The 20302-nt window shown below is 39.1% G+C and overlaps 1 protein-coding gene across 2 annotated transcripts in view; it reads right to left on the bottom strand.

Annotated features, from left to right (window-relative positions):
* The window catches only part of LOC139730850 (neuronal-specific septin-3-like), a 94012-nt gene that overhangs the window by 64925 nt on the left and 8785 nt on the right, over positions 1 to 20302 (bottom strand). The gene's annotated exons all lie outside the window — the stretch shown is intronic.

A 20302-nucleotide genomic window follows, 5' to 3' on the forward strand; every position in this document is an offset into this window, starting at 1 on the left:
TGAACTTGGCTGAGAAGGTCTGGTCACTGACTGTTACTATGGTAATTGTCAGAGACTAACAAGTTGTCAGGGCTGACAACTTTCGTGTAACGGTGCCCAGGTTTATCGCACATGTTTAAACTGACATTCATCAAAAGTGTAAAATTCAGCTATACAACGTTAAAATCCCATAAAAATCCTGTAACATTCTGATCTTCAGATGTTGGAATCCTATCAAATCCTGTATCATTCTGATCTTACTGCAAATTTCTTTTCAGATGATAGTAAATTTATACTCTTAATAGGTGCTGTGTTCATTAATTTCAATTTCTGTAAAATTCAAGAGAATTCCTATATTTTTAGCCTCTCTATTTAGCATTCAGATATAGATCTCAAAATAAGGACGACCTGATTTTCTTAACACACATTTCCCACAGACACCTGCCCGAGTATACTCAGGACTAGTCCTCAATAGATTAAGGAAGTATAAACTAGCTGTGAAGAAAGCTGAAATTACTCAGAAGTACAAGTCTCATGAGATGTACAATAAACTATGCCTTATACTCAACATGTTACATACATGTAGCAGCATACTCCCATGTCACTCTACTTCTCTCTACCTTCACATAATTTTCAAAATATCATTACACCTACACATACAGTGTACACCTGTAATTTTCTGATGGCTCATCTTTCCCAATATGCATTCTATCAGCCGATCACTTTCACTGGTACTATCATGTTACTATGAAACAGAATGATAGTCCTCATTCAAGGACAGATCAATAATGAATAATTGAAGACTGTAGGGCTTGTTTGCAGTTCTATTGGCAATTTAATGGAATATTTGTAGGTCAGGAATTTACAACTGATACAATACGTATTACAATAAAACTCTGAGACAGACGTCGAAGGCTGCATTAATTCCTGCCATTATCTTACACTAGATGATTACTATCAACATACCAGCCTTCATTCATACAACATGTATGTATGACAATAGATTTAGTGTAGTCTGTGCTTCCCACCATCTACACGTGTCATAGGGTCTCTATTAAACAAAAACCTTCACTATCTGATCGTACAGAAATAAAGTATAATCTGTCAACACGAAATTCACAGGATCAAGAAGAAGGATCCAAGAACCTTAATAAACCATTAAAGATGTGAATTTATGACCTGAAATATATCAGGAAAACAGCTTGACCTTGACTGCCTTACTGAATCTATCTTAGCCCTGATCATGAAGACCACTGCACTGCCGGTCAAGTGAGGGTCAACAGGGGGCAGTTTATAGATAGCTTCGTCTTCTGGGATCGTCTCACACAAAGGCCAACAGAATTTTGAGTTCATCCTGATCACAGTTGACATTGACAGTGAGAGTCGCATAGTGTACACCTGTAGTTGCTGAGGAGACCAGACTCTGAGTGTGAGTTGCCATGGATACGAGAGGCCAACTTGAGACAACCACTCACCTGTCTGGTCAGGAGGATGTTGTGCGGATCAGGAGATCAGATAATCCCCACAGACCTCTGGTGTCTAGCTAGAGCTCTTCCTCGACTATACAAACAAGAGGATTTCCTGTCCCCAAAGAATAAACTGTGTCATCTTCTCACTGAACTCTCAACATCCATTGTCATGGCTGACAGTGGATGATACTGGTAGTGACCTCCACTGTGCACTCTTCGCCAATCAGCACATTTCATCTGCTGATGTGCCCTTTTGGTCAACTGACACAAAATGTCCAGAAATTGACCGTACCGGTACGTAATCATACATACTACTAATGGCCACTATCTATAAATTGTGGCCTTCACAGGGGATTCATGCATTGCTACACCTCAGTCACTGAGTGAGTTTGTGTAGCAAACATCACAGCTAAGTGATAGAATTGAACCAAATGCCAATAAAATTGATTGGCACATTACTGCTATCAACATGCATGGATAGGCACATAGGTTCATCTGACAGAACATAGCTGACTGATTTTTGCCTCCAGTCGCGGCCATGTCAATTCGGAGTGTGAGTCATTCTTTGTGGTACCCCCCAAAAAATCAAAAATTCATTCTTGTCACAGTAGTGTGTAAAATGCTTCATTTGAAGACAACATAAAGCATGATCATGGTATCATTAGAGGATATCAAAAAATCAAACACCTGGAAGAGAGACTAATCACACTACTGCACTGAGTAGCCTTGAAAGTGAAAGTACATTAAAGAGTTCAAGGTAGAAGGGCTTTGTCCCCTGACTGGCTCTGAAGAGACCAGCTAGAGACATTCAGGGGTTTCACATCACAAAATAAAGTAAGTATTATGTTTGAAATTCATTTTGTAAAATGATTTGCTATCATGCTTTATAGATACAAGCTTTTCACCAATTAGATTAGTCTCCTTGCCAGGAGTTTATTAAACACACACACACACATACATACATTCTATCCTGGGCTGCCAAGTAAGCAAAACTTAGTGGTCAATGCACTCAGTACAAATTATCTATTTGCACATTTTGCTTCAAAGGTTAGCAAGTGGCATTTATATCAAACCCATTGATTTGTAACATCAATTTAAGATAAACTTTTAATTTTTCAAACACATTATTTCATATAATTTGAAGAAAAAATAAACTTAATATGATAGAAGACACAAGCGGACGGCTTGGAATGACAAAAATGTAATGACCTGTCAATTGAACATGTAGCTCCCAGTGAAAATGCCTGCAGGAGTAGGTACGTACCATCACATGCTGCAAGATCCGTACACATAAATCCGAAGACAGAACAATATGTCGGCAGAAAGAATGCAAAGCTAAGTTCCACTTTGGAAACACACACATTGTACATTTTAGACTGGAGACAGCAAAACTACTAACTGTTGGAAGAAACTTACTCACTATTCAAATTGGCCAAATAAGATCTGGGAAGGTTTGGTTTGGTTTGCAAAAATCTGGTTACAATTTGCTATCAGACATCAAATAAAAAACAAACAAACAACAAACAAACTCAGCTAGTATAAAACATTTATGCCTCCATAAATGTAATTGCTAATGTTTAATTTTTTGGTCCTTCTGAAGACCAATCATTGTGTGACACCTGGGCCCTGTTGCGCAAAAGGATGCAATCAAACATAAATCAGAAAATAAAATGTAAACTGTCAGATATCAGCCAATCAGAATTGAGTATTCAGAGAATTTATGATTGATTTTCTGACTTATGTTTGATCTCAACTTTTATGCAACAGGGCCCTGGATTTGTCGATAACCAACTACTGGCAAATGGAAAAGAGGAGTACACACCTCTACTATCACACCACAACATTTCCTTTAGTAGAGAGAAGAGTAGTCTTGTTTCCAGACACTCACATTTCTACCACTACAAGACAAGAATATGCCAGAGAATTAAAGGACAAGTCCACCTTCATATACATTGAATTGAGAGAATGCAGCAATATTAGTAGAACACATCAGTGAAAGTTTGGGGAAAATTGGACAATCCGTTCAACCACTGCTGGAAGAGAAGACTACTACAGTGTATGATGTCATATACGTACAACTATATAAGGAAAATAAAAAGAGAATTTCACAAAACTTTACTTTTTGAATAAAGTGCACATTTCTTCGACTTGCTACTGACGTATGGTAAGGGTAATATTATTCCCCCGCCTTCTGAAAGAGAGAAGTCGAGTGTTCTTTTATTATGCGAGAAAAATGGAAATATGTTGAATTTTCGTTATTCTTTCTTTATATCGTTGTACTCATGTGACATCACAAGCTATAGTAGTCTTTTCTTTTTTTTCTTTTTTTTTGATTTAGATTAGAATGGAAAACAGCTATCTGAGATCAGACTAGGTGTGAGTTTCCGTATTCAAGTTCAGGTTCACTGAGGGCAGGCCTATTTGCACAGCACTGTCATTCATAGGTTACTCACTGTCAAACAAAGGTTACCGGTACTCTCTACTAATCACTTGTGTTCTGTTGATGTACAACTCACATGTACAGTATGAAGAGAGATAATTTCATTTGTTGACATGAACCAAAACTGACAACCCCTCCCCCCCCCCCCCAACCCTGACTTCTTCCCTTATTATGTGGACCCTGAACTTATTGCTCATATACTGCTGTATGACTCATCTTAATGGGTATGATTTGAATAGAATTGAACTTAACGAAGAAGAATGCATTAATACATTTCTTAAATCTGGGGCTAAGCTGACAATTTCTTGAAATATTTTGCAAGTAAGGTTATAACATGAAAATATGTCATCAAAAAATGATGATATGACCACAGATCAATGACCATTTATTCAAAGTGTAATTCCATACAATTACAATTTTGAGATAGATGGACAGGATAAAAGAGGTTGCATCAACATCTGACCTACACTAAGCAAATAAAAATGGAATGTCAAAGTTTTACATTTTTTTTTTCACATAAAAGTGACATCAAAAAGCAGCCAGAAACACCAAATTGTAAGTGATGATGTCAATGATGATGTAATTACCTGACAGGTTTCCAACAGACCTTCACTGTACATGAATCTTCAATAAATCTCCTAATTCTGACTTTTAAGTATGGAAATCGTTTGTATCCCTCATATCAAATCATTTTGGTCTTGCAATTAGCTGGCAGCAATGACTTTACAGAGGTAGTATTTGCTACATTTAGACAAAAAGAAAATACATTTCTGTAATATTTTGGTATATAAATCAAAGGTCTGAGGTAATGATGTTATCGCCACTTCCAATTTGATAGTGTGGTTACGTCGAAAAACACTATTTGGTGGAAAAAATGGTAACTTAACAAAAAGATTCTTACTTTCTAATATCTGACACATGATTTTTCATGAAATTTCTTCCATTCTGTGCATGTGATTTGACTTTCTTCCAAAAGTTAACTTGAATACGATGTCCACTTCCAATGGTCTAAACAGAAAGTAGTGATCATTTAAAAAATGATACAAGAATAATAGGAGGAACACAAACAAGAAGTGTATGCATGAGCTCTAGATGCAGAAAACAAGCTGGCGGAGGTAAATTCAAAACTTCCAAGGTAATGTTTTATGACAATGCACTCTTGCAATCTACTACTGACTAGTTTTATTTCAAAATTTTAGGACAATTTCACCTGATTGTAGAGGAAAAAGAGATTCCTATCCTGACTTAAATATAAAGCATGTGTGAAAATTTCTCCAGACTTTGAGAAAGTGATAAAATGCATGAATGCATCCAAATGTGTTCTATTCCTTTCACCCTCTGTGCATTCTATGAGATATTTAGTTCTTACAAACATCAGCAAAGTAGTCACAATGTATACAAACACCAAGGCTTTTGAAACGTTTGAACTGTTGCCCTGAATCCCACTTTTTTTAAGAACTGCAGACTTGTCTTTGTTTTTCTTTGTACAGGAACCCTTGAATTCCCACAAGTTCAATGTTGACATAAGGGCATACAATAGTTGCACACTCAGAAGCCAGACGGTCATTGAACTGTGGAGAAAAAAAAAAGAAACTATAAAAGGTAGATCAAAGAAATTGGTTTACAAACTGTCTCTGTAACCATGCTTCACACAACAGGGGTTATCAGGTTTTATTGGCCCCAGTTCACACACGGAAAAAAATCCCCTGGCTGCAAATGAAGCACTTAAAATCCAGAGACTCCAACTCTCCCGTTTTCGACCGGAGATCTCCCGCCGAAAACCCATTTTTTGCAAAATCTCCCGTTCTCCCGTTTGAAATTTGATTTCTCCCGCCCTGGCTCTGTGTCTCCCGTTGGAAAGGATTTCTTAGTTATTACTATCGTATGTTGAAAAAATAAGCCTTAGATAGCACCAGAGAGCATCTAGAACCCCAGGAACTTCGCACTTCGTACACATCAACTTGGAGCCTCCCGTTTGCTAGGGGTCTCGGGCGGGAGAATCTCCAGATCAGAAGGTGCTTGGGGTTGGAGTCTCTGTAAAATCTCCAGACTGATATGCAAAGATAAAGTATCACTGGAGCATGACCCTGGGCAAGCCTGAGTATGTGCACATGTGCTGTATACGCCATATATTTAGCAAGTCTAATTTTTCACAAATCGCGACTTCCTGATAACTTCATGAGTGGTTAAATTTGAGATTGTGGAGTACCACACTAAACAGAGAAATGTATCATGCACTGCACATTCATATCTGGATCAGAATTAATATTTTTTGCATGTGTTTAAATTTGCAAATAGCATGTACCCAACTCACAAAATCTGTGCAAATAAAAACCTTGTGAAATAGTCAGCGTATACAGTGTGCAAGCTGCAATACCCAATTAAAAAAAATAAATAAATCTATGTCGGAAATGTTAGCATGAAGTTTTTTGTTCACATAAATGTTTCCATTTACAGGTAGTGTTTACCTCATACAATTGAGCCTGCCATCTGCTGCTTGCTGACGAGACCAATTTTTTTTCTTCAATTCACACATGATATTCTCAGTGTCGCAAAGCATGAGGAGCCAGTTTTATTTGGTACACAGAAACAACGCAGCCCTTGCTTGACAGGATCGAGGTTTGTTGAATTTAATGAATGTTTCCAGTGTGTTTGAATCGAAGAACTGACATAAACCAATGACTATAGGGCCAACACACAGGCACAAGATTGAGAGCAAGCTATAAAGCGACATCTCTAATACAGTTCCGGCATCAATCACCGTTTAACAATGAGAGCATTTGTGACCCGCGACAACGGTTTCAGGCAAAAGTCGCAATAGCAAATTTCCTCCTAGGCGGGGTACAAAGATCTTTACCATTATTTTTTTCGATTTGGGTTTTTTGCAGAAATCGAATCTTTGATATGTTTTCTACATCTACACTAAATTTCGTAGCATAAGACTACGTTTTTCCTATCGAAAATGGAATTTTAAGCACCCTATGTTGGATCGCACTCGTCAGTTTCGAGCTTCTTTCGAATGCCGCGCCAATATCCCCAGCGTTGCTACGGCGCAAGGTCTCGCATGCGATTGGCTCGTGCGTCACGCACATTTACATAATTCGGCTTTCGGAGACACCAGTTGCAGCGTTTGGGGAATGCTTTGTCCACGCGTGCATGTGATTACATGCTCCGTTGTTCTTGCTATGGTGGTTTATACGCTGTAGTGCGTGCTCTTCGTTTGCCTTTCTATTCAAACTATTCTACCGCAATGTTCGACAACGGAAGTGAAACAAATATCATGTACGTAATCGTGTGAAAAGAAAAAAAGAACCAATAGTCAACTTGTACATGTAGTAAAAATTATGACAGCAGACTGACTCATGGGAAGGTAGATGAGAGGAAAGGAGAGGTCACATGAAACCAGTTATATCCAAATACTACACATCAAGATCGCACGAAACTAACGAGTCGTGTTTGTTTGTTTGTTTTAATATAATTGAGTATATGAATATAAGAACGACCCAAGTCCAATTTTTGGTCAAATTTAGTTTGACATGGGAAATTGTAGCTTATGCATGGACTCATCTTGTGTATAAATGATAAATCCTAATTACCCCCGGAAGTGCCTGAAATAAATGAGTTAAATCTTATATGAATGTAAACATGAAGGACTTGGGTCGTTCTTACATTCATATTATAGCGCCCTCTCTCGTCCTTCTCTCATCTCTATAGCAGAATATCATGTATATGAATCAAAGAACGACCCAAGTCCATATGAATCAAAGAAAGACCCAAGTCCATCACACAAAATGGCCTCTCCACAATTAATGTAAATGTTAATTGTCATAATGATATATGTTCTAAATTGTATATACAATGTTGCCTTCCCATCACAGTTAAATAGAATATTATTGGACAAATAAAAAAAAAATATGACGTTTTTTTAAGTTTACTTGAAATGGTCATCCATGGACTTGGGTCGTTCTTATATTCATATACTCAATTAACACTACCAAACAAGGCAACATATGCACGGCTTGTAAAAGCAAAACAAACAGGAAGCGTTACCTTTGCCAGCACTGTCATTTATCTGTCTTCAAAAGGGTCGGCAATGATAAAATCAAATCAACAACAATGAAAACGCGATTTGTAAATGTGTGGATGCGCCACCCGCTCCTGTTATATGCGCATGGTCATGGCGTGTGGATGCCATTGCGTAATGCGTGCACCATACACATGTACACCATACGTGCAATTATCGTATCCGCCATCTTGAAAGACGTAATGGTAAAACAAACCCGAGCAAACCGCATTGTGTTTTGGCTCCATACGCTGAGCTGCTAGGAAGGATGCCCGGGAAATTTGACTCTCTCAGTGAGCCAATCAGAAGGCGATGTGGTTGCTAGAGGCGGAGCTTAACATCGATTGGCACCATTGTACGGATGGGTGATTCTCACCTCGCATCGCCGCTCGGAGATTGTCTTTGAGAAAGAGGTGAATCTTCAAATCCCGTTTTCTCGCAATTTTGTCAGGCTAACAACTTAAAAAGTGCATTTTATTTCGCTTTCCATGCCCACTTATGGTGCCGAAGAATGCAAGTGTCTTATATCAATGCAAAGCTTAGGAAATGGGCAATGTGATTCAGTGAAAAAATGAATTTTCAAAATGCCCGACTTTTGCCTGGAACCGTTGTCGCCGGTCACATTTTAAGAACTCTTGATAGATTGCCCAATCTCTGGGGGGAAATCACAGTGTTCATCTCAAGTTCAGAGGGTTTGCAAATAATGCCTGAAATTCAATAACAAGCAATCAATCAAATAATTCATGTGAACTTTACCATCTAGGCAAATCTGATCTTCCTTCAGAGTTCTTCCAGTCACTGCACAGTATTAGGCTTGTACTGACTGTGACATATCATTATTATCATTGTTTAGTTCAGATTTTTGATGTGGCTTTGGTTTGTTATGCACAGAGAGATGTTAGCCAGATGACCCCAGTTTTTTCTTTTTTCATAACATGGCAAGAATTTCTTATGTGAAATCAGAAGTCAAGCAATACAAATTTCTTTAGGGAAGGCCACTTCTGCAGTGATGAAAGGGTTAGCTGTTTGGTAGGCATCAGCATCAAATCAACATCAAGAGCAACTACAATGTAACATCCTGTTGGCCCCCTTTTGTTTGAAGTTATGACTCATTAGGCTGTTTGTATTTCTCACCACTATATAAGAGAGAAACTTCATCAAGAAATCTGCACCTGGAAAACTGCTTGATGTAACACACAAGAAACATTCACACAAATTTCTTGTACTGCTGTGCTTCACTTGGGCAACATCTGCATTCATTGAAATTTCCCTTTTTTTCCCTCTCTTTTCTTCCTTCTCATTTCCAACACGTTTGCAATTTATCAAATTTTTAATACCATATCATTGTCAGAAAACATGATCACATAATCTCCCCCCCCCCCCAAAAAAAAAAAGAGGCACATACAATTCACATTATTCTGTGTAACATTACACTGCAAACACAAGGAACATTCCTCCACTTTTCTACCATGCGGAACCTTGGGTCTTTACCCTCTTAAATCTTCAAAGACTTTAAAAAACAGCTTTTCTTCCCCTTCGAGGGTGGGCAAAGGGCTGATGGAAATAAAATCTTAAGAAATTTATCAGCCTGTAGAATTCTACACAAAGAGCAAATCAATTGTTCCTAAGGTTTCAAGCAAAATAATGAAACGACTGAGGCTGGGAATAAGAAGAAAAAAAAAATTGCTGAATCCATTATACTGCGGGCAAGTCTTGTGGTTTTAATTCATGGCAGGTTACTGTGTGGTTGTCATTCAATAACTGATAAAAGAATACCATTGTCCATGCACTAAACCTAGACTTTATTATGTTCTTCAGTTTACATAGAACTAGTGACTGGACAGTACATTATATTCACTGAAACCATGGAGCTACAAAGAGTTTTAAAATGTTTGACTGTGTGTGTTTAACCATGGAGCTATATAAGGCTCCATGGTTTAACATTGCCAGTTTCAAATCACACTAAAGCCCCTTCCCCACACAGCAGCCCATCCTTTTTTCTTTTAAGTGGTTTCATTAATCAGTCATTTTAGTTCTGCCAACATTGTATATAATGTTCTCTCTCTCTTCTTTCTCTTTCATTCTCTGGCTGCACAAAACTCAGGAACAGCTGAAGTTGACATTTATGACCAGAGATAATATACAACGTTGTTGCAAGGAACCTTAAAATGGTGGTGGTAGCTTCAGGCATGTTAAAGGGTACACTTCCAAGGTGCATCTGCATACTGTAAAACAAGGAATCTCTGCGTGCATTCTAATTTCGCCAATTTCGCGAGTGCCAAGATTCGCGAAATCAAATGCACACGAAATTTCTTGTCTACACTATATGCATTGAATGCCAGAGGCAATTCGCGAAAATTTCATGCCATGAAAAAGGCTGTTAGCTCCAATTCGCGAAAATTTCGTGCCGCGAATATATCATGTTTCACAGTAAATGCCTACATTTCAACTTTATTTCATTAAAATATTCAAAACCTCTTGAGGTGATATTCTTTCTTTTCACTTGTTACTCTTTATTCAGTGGTCTTTGCCTCAGATAACACCCATGTAGGTTTTAAATATCACTTATTCTGAAATTAAGAACTGTGATATGCTCACAAATTAAGAAAAGTAAAAATTAATGGATCTTGCTTGACAATAACAGATGAAATGAATAGACAGTCGTTAACAACATAAATCATCTCATGCTTGCAAAGAGTTTTTTGGAGTGTGTAAAATAGCGGTGACACAGGTAACAAGAGACCCAGGGGTCACACGCTCACCTGAGTATCGCAAGTTCACCTTCCATGCATTCTTGCAGACTCTTACCTGAGAATATTGGAAACTTATGATGAGGGTAGCTTTGAGAGTGGGGGCATGGTATCCATTTACATATTCCACCATCACACTGGTAACAAATACCAACCAAGTACACTGTGATAGAATGTTGGATTATGCAGCTTGGGGGAAAAAAAAGAACTTAAAGCCCTATCACTTTTGATTAGAACTAAAGAAAAATATTATTGAATATTCATTAATTTAGGAGGTTTGGACCCCCTGGGGCCCCCAAAGAAAGCATGGTACCCATTCAAACACTTTGAAATCTTATCCCCATGGGAATGCTACTTGCCAAGTTTGGTGAAAATCCATTATGTTGTTTTCAGCAAGAAGATGAAAATTTAGGCCAGCATTTGGACCCCCCCCCCATCCCATCCCACTTCCTTGGGTCCCAAGGGGGGGGGGGGGGGGGGGTAGGGCACCCCTGATTTTCCCATGAACAAACTTGAAACAACAGTCGTCAATATACTGACTCTTAGCTCAATCACTTCTGGTTCCAGAGAAAATCTGTAAAGATTCCTTACAGGAGGGGGCACCCCTGGGGCCCCCAGGTGGGGCATGGTGCCCATTTGATGGAATTGAGATTCTATCCCCCTAGGGATGCTACCTGCCAAGTTTGGTGAAAATTTGAGATAGGGTTTTCAAGAGAAAGATGAAAATGTACAATTTTGGTCCAAATTTAGGCCCCCTGGGGCCCCTCAGGTGGGGCATGGTGCCCATTTGATGGGAATGAGATTCTTTCTCCCTAGGGATGCTACCTGCCAACTTTGGTGAAAATTCATATCGGCATTTTCAAGAAAAAGATGAAAATGTACAATTTGGGCCCCATTAGGACCCGGCCCTCCCCACCCCCCTCCCCTGGGTCCCAAGGGGGGCACCCCTGATTCCGCCATAAACAAACTTGAAACTACAGTCATCAATGTACTAATTCATAGTATTAACTTAGCTCTATCACTTCTGGTTCTAGAGAAGATTTTTTAAGATTCCTTAATTTTGGGGGGTTTGGGCCCCACTGAGGGCCCCCCAGGTGGGGTATGGTGCCCACTTGAACAAACTGAGATCCTATCCCCCTAGGGATGCTACCTGCCAAGTTTGGTGAAAATCGGTCAAGGGGTTCACAAGAAAAAGATGAAAATGTAAAAAGTTTACGGACGACGGACGACGGACAAAGAGCGATCGCAATAGCTCACTTGAGCCTTCGGCTCAGGTGAGCTAATAAGCCTAAGGGTGGGATTTCACGGAGCACGCGAACGATTTGCGAATGACGCGAATGGCAAAATCCAGCATTCGCATTGTAGTCTGCAAAAGATCGCCAAACAAACGTGAGGGTTCGGAAGCGTCGTCAACTGTTCGCGAATGTCGTTTTTACTTCGGCGAGAATTTCAAAAAAGTTTGAAATTTTTTGCGAACCTTTTCCGCACACTTAGTTGGGATTTGCTCGTGAATTGTTCTCGAAAGTGTCTTTAAAGCTTCGTCATATGCGCAAGACCTTCGCAAGACACGCGCGATGTTCGCAAAATGTTCGTGAAACCCAAAACAGACTCCGAAACTTCGGAGAATGTCTCGCGTATGTTACGCGAAATCTGCGAAGTTTTTCCGATCATTTTACGACGTAATAGCAAACTGTTCACGTACCTTTTGAGACATTCTCGCGAACGTTTAGCGCACGTTTGGGGGATGTATGCCCTGTACGTTTTCTACAAATAAAAATCGTAGCATACATCTAAACATAGAACAATTATTAACAACTATAGTAACAAAAGAAATTAAAGACTAGCAAAGAGAAAGAATATTTGATATACAAAAAAAATCGCAGAATACACTTAAAATCAATCTTAAGTATGTAAATTTCATTTGAACTATAGAGATTATGTGTTGGAGGAACTGCAAAAAAAAAAAAAAAAAAAGATCAAATGCTTTACTAGTGGAGATACGTCCTGGGGGGGGGGAAATGTAGGCAAACACACGATAGAGAAATGAGAGAAAAAGAAAGGAGAAATACAGGAAAGAAAAAAAAATCAACTCAAGAAAGCTGTTTTGAGTTGATTTTTTTCTTGCTTCCACCTCTCCTTGCTACATTTTCTCCCATGATTATTGAAAATGTTTCGTTGTTCGCATTTCCGTCGCGTGTTCTTCGTGTACGTAACATGCTGTACTTTAGCAATGATACACACGACAATCGCACATACGTCGTGGGAACTTCGCACAAATTGCGCAAGAATAATTTTCGGCTTCATTGTCGGAATACATTCGGAGAAAAACTTTTCCGAATGTTGGATTTTGTCATTCGCATCCTTCGCAAATCGTTCGCGTGCTCCGTGAAATCCCACCCTAAGTGAAATACATGCTCATGCTTCTTCGAATATAGCTCCGCAAATTTCTATTTTTACTGCTGAATGCTGGTAGCAAAATTTAGTATTAAATTCCAAGTCAGATGGAGGCCTCTGTGGACCCTCTTTTTACTGGAGCTTCCTTCCTGCTGGTAATTCTGCCTTTGATATGCAACAAACTGTCTGCTCCCTTCTCTTGCAATGAATACATGAGAGGACTCTCAACAATGGCTATGTTGTTAGTTCCTATCAGAGCTTGTTTCATTGTTACTTTTTATTCAGTGGGTGCACGTGTGCTAACAGCAAGGAAGTTGTCTCGTTGACATAATTTTTAACAGAGCATATCTGTAGGCATATCAGCTTGGAATAGACTAGTTTGGATGGTGTTCATGCTTGTCTTTTATGGAAATCATCAAGGACAGATTACTTCAATGTACATGTATGGTATAATGCCTTGACTATTAAACATTTGTGCTCTTTCTATTCCTTGTGTGAAACAATTTTGTTAAAGAATACTGAACAACATAATCAGCTGCACTTGCACTTTACCATGCAATCAGCAGTTTCAGCTATAGCTGATACATGGCTCTTAGACTGCATTTATCTAACTTGAGAGAGAGAATAATGTTTCAAAACGCATTTGGAATTGTGTTTGCCCGAGTAAACGTGGTTTGAAATGCGATTCTCAAGGTGCTGCCCGTTTATCTAACCATCATTGAATCCCAATTCAAGTGTTGTTACTGCGCAGCTGCTTTGCGCAGTTCGACCCAAGAAGCAGAGTGTCAACTGAGGCCCGTGTTGTAACCTGCAGGTTGTATACTGCATGGAAGGTGACCTTGGCAGCTCGGAAATGATAATGCGTGTCAAAACAGCATTTTATTTCAATACCAGTAATCTACTCTCAGAAAGGCGATCATGGTCTCAATGTTTCAAAATGCCCTTTGAATGGCGTTTCAAATTAGCGTTTTTTAAACATGTGTGAAAACACGGTTGGGTTTATCTATCACACCAAAATGCCTCGAACACATATTACGATCGTGATTCTGCCTGCAGAAGAATTTTAGATTTATAAACGCACCCATATCTGAACTTCTAAAGGAAGAGGCACTCTCCCTTCTGTGACTTATGACATGCAAGTTGCTTTCTTCTGAACTACTGCTCAAAGTCAAACCATCAGACAAAAATTATGCTAACCTTTGAAAGCATAGAGATCATGCAACACAAATGCATCCACCTTTTACACGCTATATTCACAACCTGAATCATCCGATCCTTCGTCAATCAAAAGATGTGCCGGTATGATGAAGTTGAAAAGATGGGCAATCAGTCATAATGAAATGAGACCACATCATGAATTGGCTCTCATCCCATTTGAAGACAATGGACACCTTGTCAATGGATGCGGTCCCTGGGATGATGATAAATGGCTGTGGGAGCCGGAGGATGGAGGGGTGTCTACTACCCCATTTAGAGTCCCCCAAAACATTGTACAACCTCCGTCTATAGTCAGGCGTGTTTGTGTACCTCAGATGATGGGGGCTGTATTATGGTCATGGCAAAAAGCATCTAACATGAGTCTGGGGTGAGTCTGGTGCAAGTCTGAGGTAAAGATCGCGCTAGACAGCCTAGCGAGGGAAACACAACGTCCAAAGGTTGCACGAGACCATCATGAAAGGACGCAAAATGGTCTCGATGTGAACACAGCACACACTTCCGGTGACCTGTCCTGTTTGTTATGGAGTGCGCATTATGCGCACATGAGAAACTGCTGCCTCTCACCAGGAGGAAGGCCTGCCCACTGGTTTCCATAGTTAAACATTTCAGCTGTAGCAATAGATCTTAGTAGTCACTAGTGTGCCTACAAGTAAATGAAGCATGGAAAAATGTTCTTTGTTATCAATGACAAAAGATATAAATTGATAGATGAAAGCCCTGATCTGCATTCATATCATCCTTTCTTTTTCTTTTTTTTTTTGCATACAACTTTGACACAAAACTTCCATCACTCACCTAGACACACTTAAGCAACATAATCTGTGAAAACTCATTGATGTACAACTTAGGGTGTGTTTATGCTCAATTTGCGAAGGCAGAATCAGCGTTTTGAAATGCTGATTCAAATCGCTGATTCAAAACGCCGTTCATGGGAGCACTGTTTATGCTCACTTTCTTCGAGCCTCGGAAAGAGCATTTGCGATTGCTTCGCTGACCTCAGCAGAGGCAGGTCAAATTGGGGCGTGCGCTGCAATTGGTGGCCTGGCCTGGGAGAGCAGCTGGGAAAGACATGCGTGTACACAGTAGGGCCTACATGGGAAAATTGCACAGGCCAGGGTAGCTGGCTGGCCGGGCGCGTGCTTTTCCATGTGAACCGGAAAGGTATTTACATGGCGTCACTCTAAACGCGTTTAGAAACGCTTTTGCGTTTATGCTTCCCCGTCAAACGTGATTAGTCAGAAACGCCGATCGTAAACGCACCTTTTTCTGCGTTTTGGATCGGCGTTTTGAATCAGCGTTTCTATCGAAGTGAGCATGAACGCATCAGCTTTTTGCACTAATCACGTTTCAAAATGCTGATTCTGGCCCGAAAAGGGGAAGCATAAACACGGCCTTACACAAACATAGAACTGAGACAAATCAATGCCTGAGTAATGACAACATCCTCCACAAACAACCAAAATTATAAGTCCTTGGACAGAGCACCCTGTTAAATCTGTGATAAATGGAGTGAAGTAGTGATACACCTTAGATCACCTTTAAGTTCATTACCACCAGCTCACTTTAGTACTAGAAGGAAAGAATCTCATCTCTTCACATCCCTCATATATGATGGATGGCTGTACAGCAGGAGAGCTTTGCCATTTGACACACATGACTTATCAGTGTACTTTAAACTGATTCATGCCATTGATACGACCCTGCGGTCTTTCTGCACCATAATTATCTCTTTCAATATCATTCTTTATGTAAACATACGTCTCTTTTATCTGGAGCTAACATCATGCCTGCTAGGTTCCTTTGTCTTCAATGGATGAGGAAGCGATGGAGATCACGAGATAGAGAAAAATGTAACAGAAGTAATCATTCGCAGGACTATATTCCAACAAAAAGTTATTTCCATTTTCCAACCCTAGCCCCCTTCTGTAAAAAAAAAAAAAGAAAAAGGAAAAGAATAGTGGTGAGGAGTTTAATTTTTTTTTTTTTTTTGGTGAAAAAGATAAAGGTGGAATACTTTTTGAGCCGGAATATGGCCATCAAAGGAATGAACAGTGAAACCAATGTCTGCTTCACACATCTCTTTACATAATTCACTCTTGGTAGTACAATCAATATGTGGAGTACATACTGTACTGGTGAAAGCAACAACAACAGGGTGAAAACATTAAAGGGAACCAATCAGCAGATAATTTGGTTCTTCGAAGAGTAAAATTTTGTTCGTTGCCCAAAGCAGTATATTCGATAACGACTACAGCAAAGGTCTACTAGAAAAGAATTGCTTGTCAGCAAATATGTCCACCACCAAAGGAATACAGTACAATGAACATTGAGGCTGCATATTATAAACTCAAGAGAGAGTTAATCATATTTTAAAATCCATTTTGAATGGCGTTACGTGTGGTTTCAAATGCATTAGATAAATGCAACCTGAGTATCAAACAAAGACGATAATTACTTTATGCCCCCTTGTGACAAATTTCAAGTACCATTGATCAGCATAGATCTTGAGTGTGTACATTGTCAAATGGTAATGACAGAGCTGACATAAGTCCCATTCACACACTGTAAAAAATTATGGTTTCTGAAAATCACTCTTTGAAACACATTTCAAAAACCATTAATTCTGGTGTGTAAGCAAAAAAAAAAAAAAAGATTTAATGATTGCCATGCACACACACACTGCAATGCAAAAATTGGACTAGTTTGATTTCTTTGTCAAATCTCTTATCTTGGTAATTTGCCCTTCACTGCGTGTGTGAACAGCATGCAAACACACCATTATTTCTGTTAATCTCATAATGTAACTTGGCATTTTTGATACCACATTAGGATGCCCAGGGTTATGCTCCGGTCACTGCTCCAACATTCGCAGTCTAGAGATTGAAAGCACTTCATTCAGAACCGAGTGAACTTTTTAGTTGGTGTGAACAGGGGCATATAAGATTAATTTTTGCATCGCGATGCAAAAACTGATATAATGATAACTCTTGTGTATGAGCTTAGCCAATATAATGAGTCACCAAGCAATCCTTACTCTGCTGTACGCTGATGAGTCTCCAATCCTATTAACCTGTTCCTTACCAGAACCTTGTATCTATGGCATCAGCTCGTATAACTATGGGGAACCTGCAGATTCTCAAAAATGTAGACAAGAGTGTCTACATTAATTTTGTGGCCTATATTTATGTTTATTTGTGTTGTGCTGACCAGAAAAATTACTTTTAGGGAAAGATTAGATTTCCCTCTATCAATCAGTTCTTTTTCTGCATCAAAACTGCATGGTTTTTTTTTTTCTAATTTGCCTTTTCCAATATACAGTAGTACTCCAGTTATTTTCTATGCAACTTGTATGAAGACATTTTTATTTGTAAACTCGTTTTGACACAGATTGCGATACAGCTCCTGACTTTATTCATGGTTGTGTGACTATGTACACAAACTGCATGTCAGAATTATCTTTAGAGTGCTGCTATATTCAGGTGTGTGAAGAAAGCTTTGATGCACATTTACACAAAAGTTCCACCCTAACCCCAAACTGAACTCCTATAGATGCAGAATATTAAATCACTTTCAAAATCTCATACATATGGACAAACTAATATAAAAATTCCATTTTATTACAAGGAGATCCATGTGTAAAATATGGCAGCCTTTCTTCTTCTTTTTTTTTTCATGAAATACATTATCATCTGCAGAAAAAGCCATGCTAAAGTCCACAGTTGTTATGTCATAGTATGCCGACTGTCTGTTATGAGCAGGTTTTGTTAAATAAGGGAGATAAATGGCTAATCACTACTCATCAGCTCAGGCGGATTATTATCATACATTTCTTTGACAGCATCCTATCGTCTCACTGCCCAAAAACTGTTCAAAATGTAAATACACTTCCAGCGCACTGTTTGGTAGGCCTTCCCCCCACAAATTTCTCTCCACAAATTTTATCCCAGTGCACAATCATTCATTGGTGTAACTTAAAAAATATATCAGTATATCAATATGAAGTATTCTGGAAGCACCTGTTAAACCAGTATTATCTCTTCTATTGTATGGTTCCTAGAAGAGGTCTATCTTAGAATCAGTGAAAAAAAAAAAAATTTTAAAGAAAAGAAAAGAAGGAAATCCAGGAGCCTATTTGACATTTTAAAGATAAAGTTTTGATGGCATGCAGTTCAATGACCACCATGCCAACTATTACATTTTAGAATAACACCTACTTTAAGTCTTGAAATAAGACTAGCAAGTCTTAAAAGTGAAAAAGACTTGAAATGTAAGACTCCATCAAGCTTGCCTTTTTGTCCCATGTATTTACGTTCCGGTGCTAAAGCTTCATTTATAACTGTGCCACAAGTTGATCCCTCTGAGAATACCTATTTCTCTCACTTACCTACCCTCCTTTTCTTGCAGGCACAGAACTTTTCTGAAACAGCTCATAGCTTAGCACCAGTCTATTAATTCCACATTCTGCTCATTTATTTGAATATCCCAGCCAATTATCGGTTCTTCTGAAATAGTGTGAGGACTGTTTGATCTCCTGGGCGTTAACTTGCTTTCTACTCAAACATGTGCTTGTTACAGAGGAAGTCTTTCATTCACCAACAACTAGGGTTGAGGTTGTGCAGTAGTCATACGGGTTCTCTTTCTTCCCCTCTGATAGGAGTAATGATATTTAAAATAGTGGCACCAAGTGGGTCAGCTAAAGAGTTTCCACAAAAGAGAAGTAATTTGCAGGGGACGATAATCAGATTTTTGTTAATGGAGTGAAAGATGTTGATTCAGGGCAATCAATACACATTCAGTGGTCTATGGGAGTCATTACACATGCACACTTAACACCCAGAGATGCCAAGTTCAAAAAACTTTTATGAGTGAGATTTTCATGACTCGGCGTCTCGGCGCTCGCGCGCATGCGCGTGCGAACGGGGGGGGGGGGGGGGGGGGGGGGGGGGGGGGGGGGGGGGAGGGGGTGTCCCCCCTCCCATGGTAGGGAGCTTATTCAAATTATTAGCTCTTAATGATGCGATCTGGTACATACTTAAGTGACTATTTTTTACTAATTTTGAAAGACAAAAGGGAAATATGCCTTCGATTGCAACTATCACTTTAATCCTTTGAGCTATGCTCCTTATTTTTGGCCCAAATTGCAGACTTCACCCGATGCTTGAGAAAAATGGATGCCATGAGATCGTGAGACCGACCGTAAATGCTTGAGTCTCACGCAAAATGTGTGAGACTTGGTAGCTCTGAACACCATTATGCCAAAGCAATACAACAACAGCAAAGTCATTATGAAAAGAGGATACTATCAATAAGTGGAAAAATAATAAAATCATGCACACAGCTTTAAATATAAATCTTCAAGAGTTGATATTTGAAAAGAATTTAAAAAGTCATTGTAAGTTCCAATTCACAAGTCTCTTTTATAGTAAATGGGGCAAACATCACCTTGATAATTCCACACTAATAAACTTTTCTTTCCAGATACACGACCTAATTATCACATGAACTTATTTTTCTTCTAAGATATTAACTGGTACTTAAATTTCTTTCTCAGAAACTGCCTGAAAAAGTTGCATTCAAACAAAAAGTATGCACTTCAAAATCTCCATTTCCTTTAAAACATAACTGTGCATATGACGACAAAAATATGATCAGAGTTCAAGGAAACTAAAGCAAGCAGCCTTGGAAATCTATTAAAAACAAACAAACAAACAAACAAACAAGACTCTAAATGTGGACCTACTTTTATGACTAATCACTGATAATAGCTTGTTTTCTACCCTTTCTGGTGGTATGTGCATGTGATTCATTTCACAGTAACACTGTAGCCTCTTTATGCTCAAGGAGGCCTTTAAATCTATGTACAGCTGTAATGGTCACTTGTTTTCCATTGTAAACAAGATACTTGACTAAACAGTTCGAAGCAGTAATCCTGCGTAGGGCTAACCTCCCTGTAATCCTCACCACTACCCTCTTTACCACCACCCCTCAC

Source organism: Diadema antillarum, unplaced genomic scaffold, assembly GCF_040938485.1.
Source record: "Diadema antillarum isolate AM-2024a unplaced genomic scaffold, OU_Dant_1.0 seq00000339_RagTag, whole genome shotgun sequence".
NCBI classification, from domain to species: Eukaryota; Metazoa; Echinodermata; class Echinoidea; order Diadematoida; family Diadematidae; genus Diadema; species Diadema antillarum.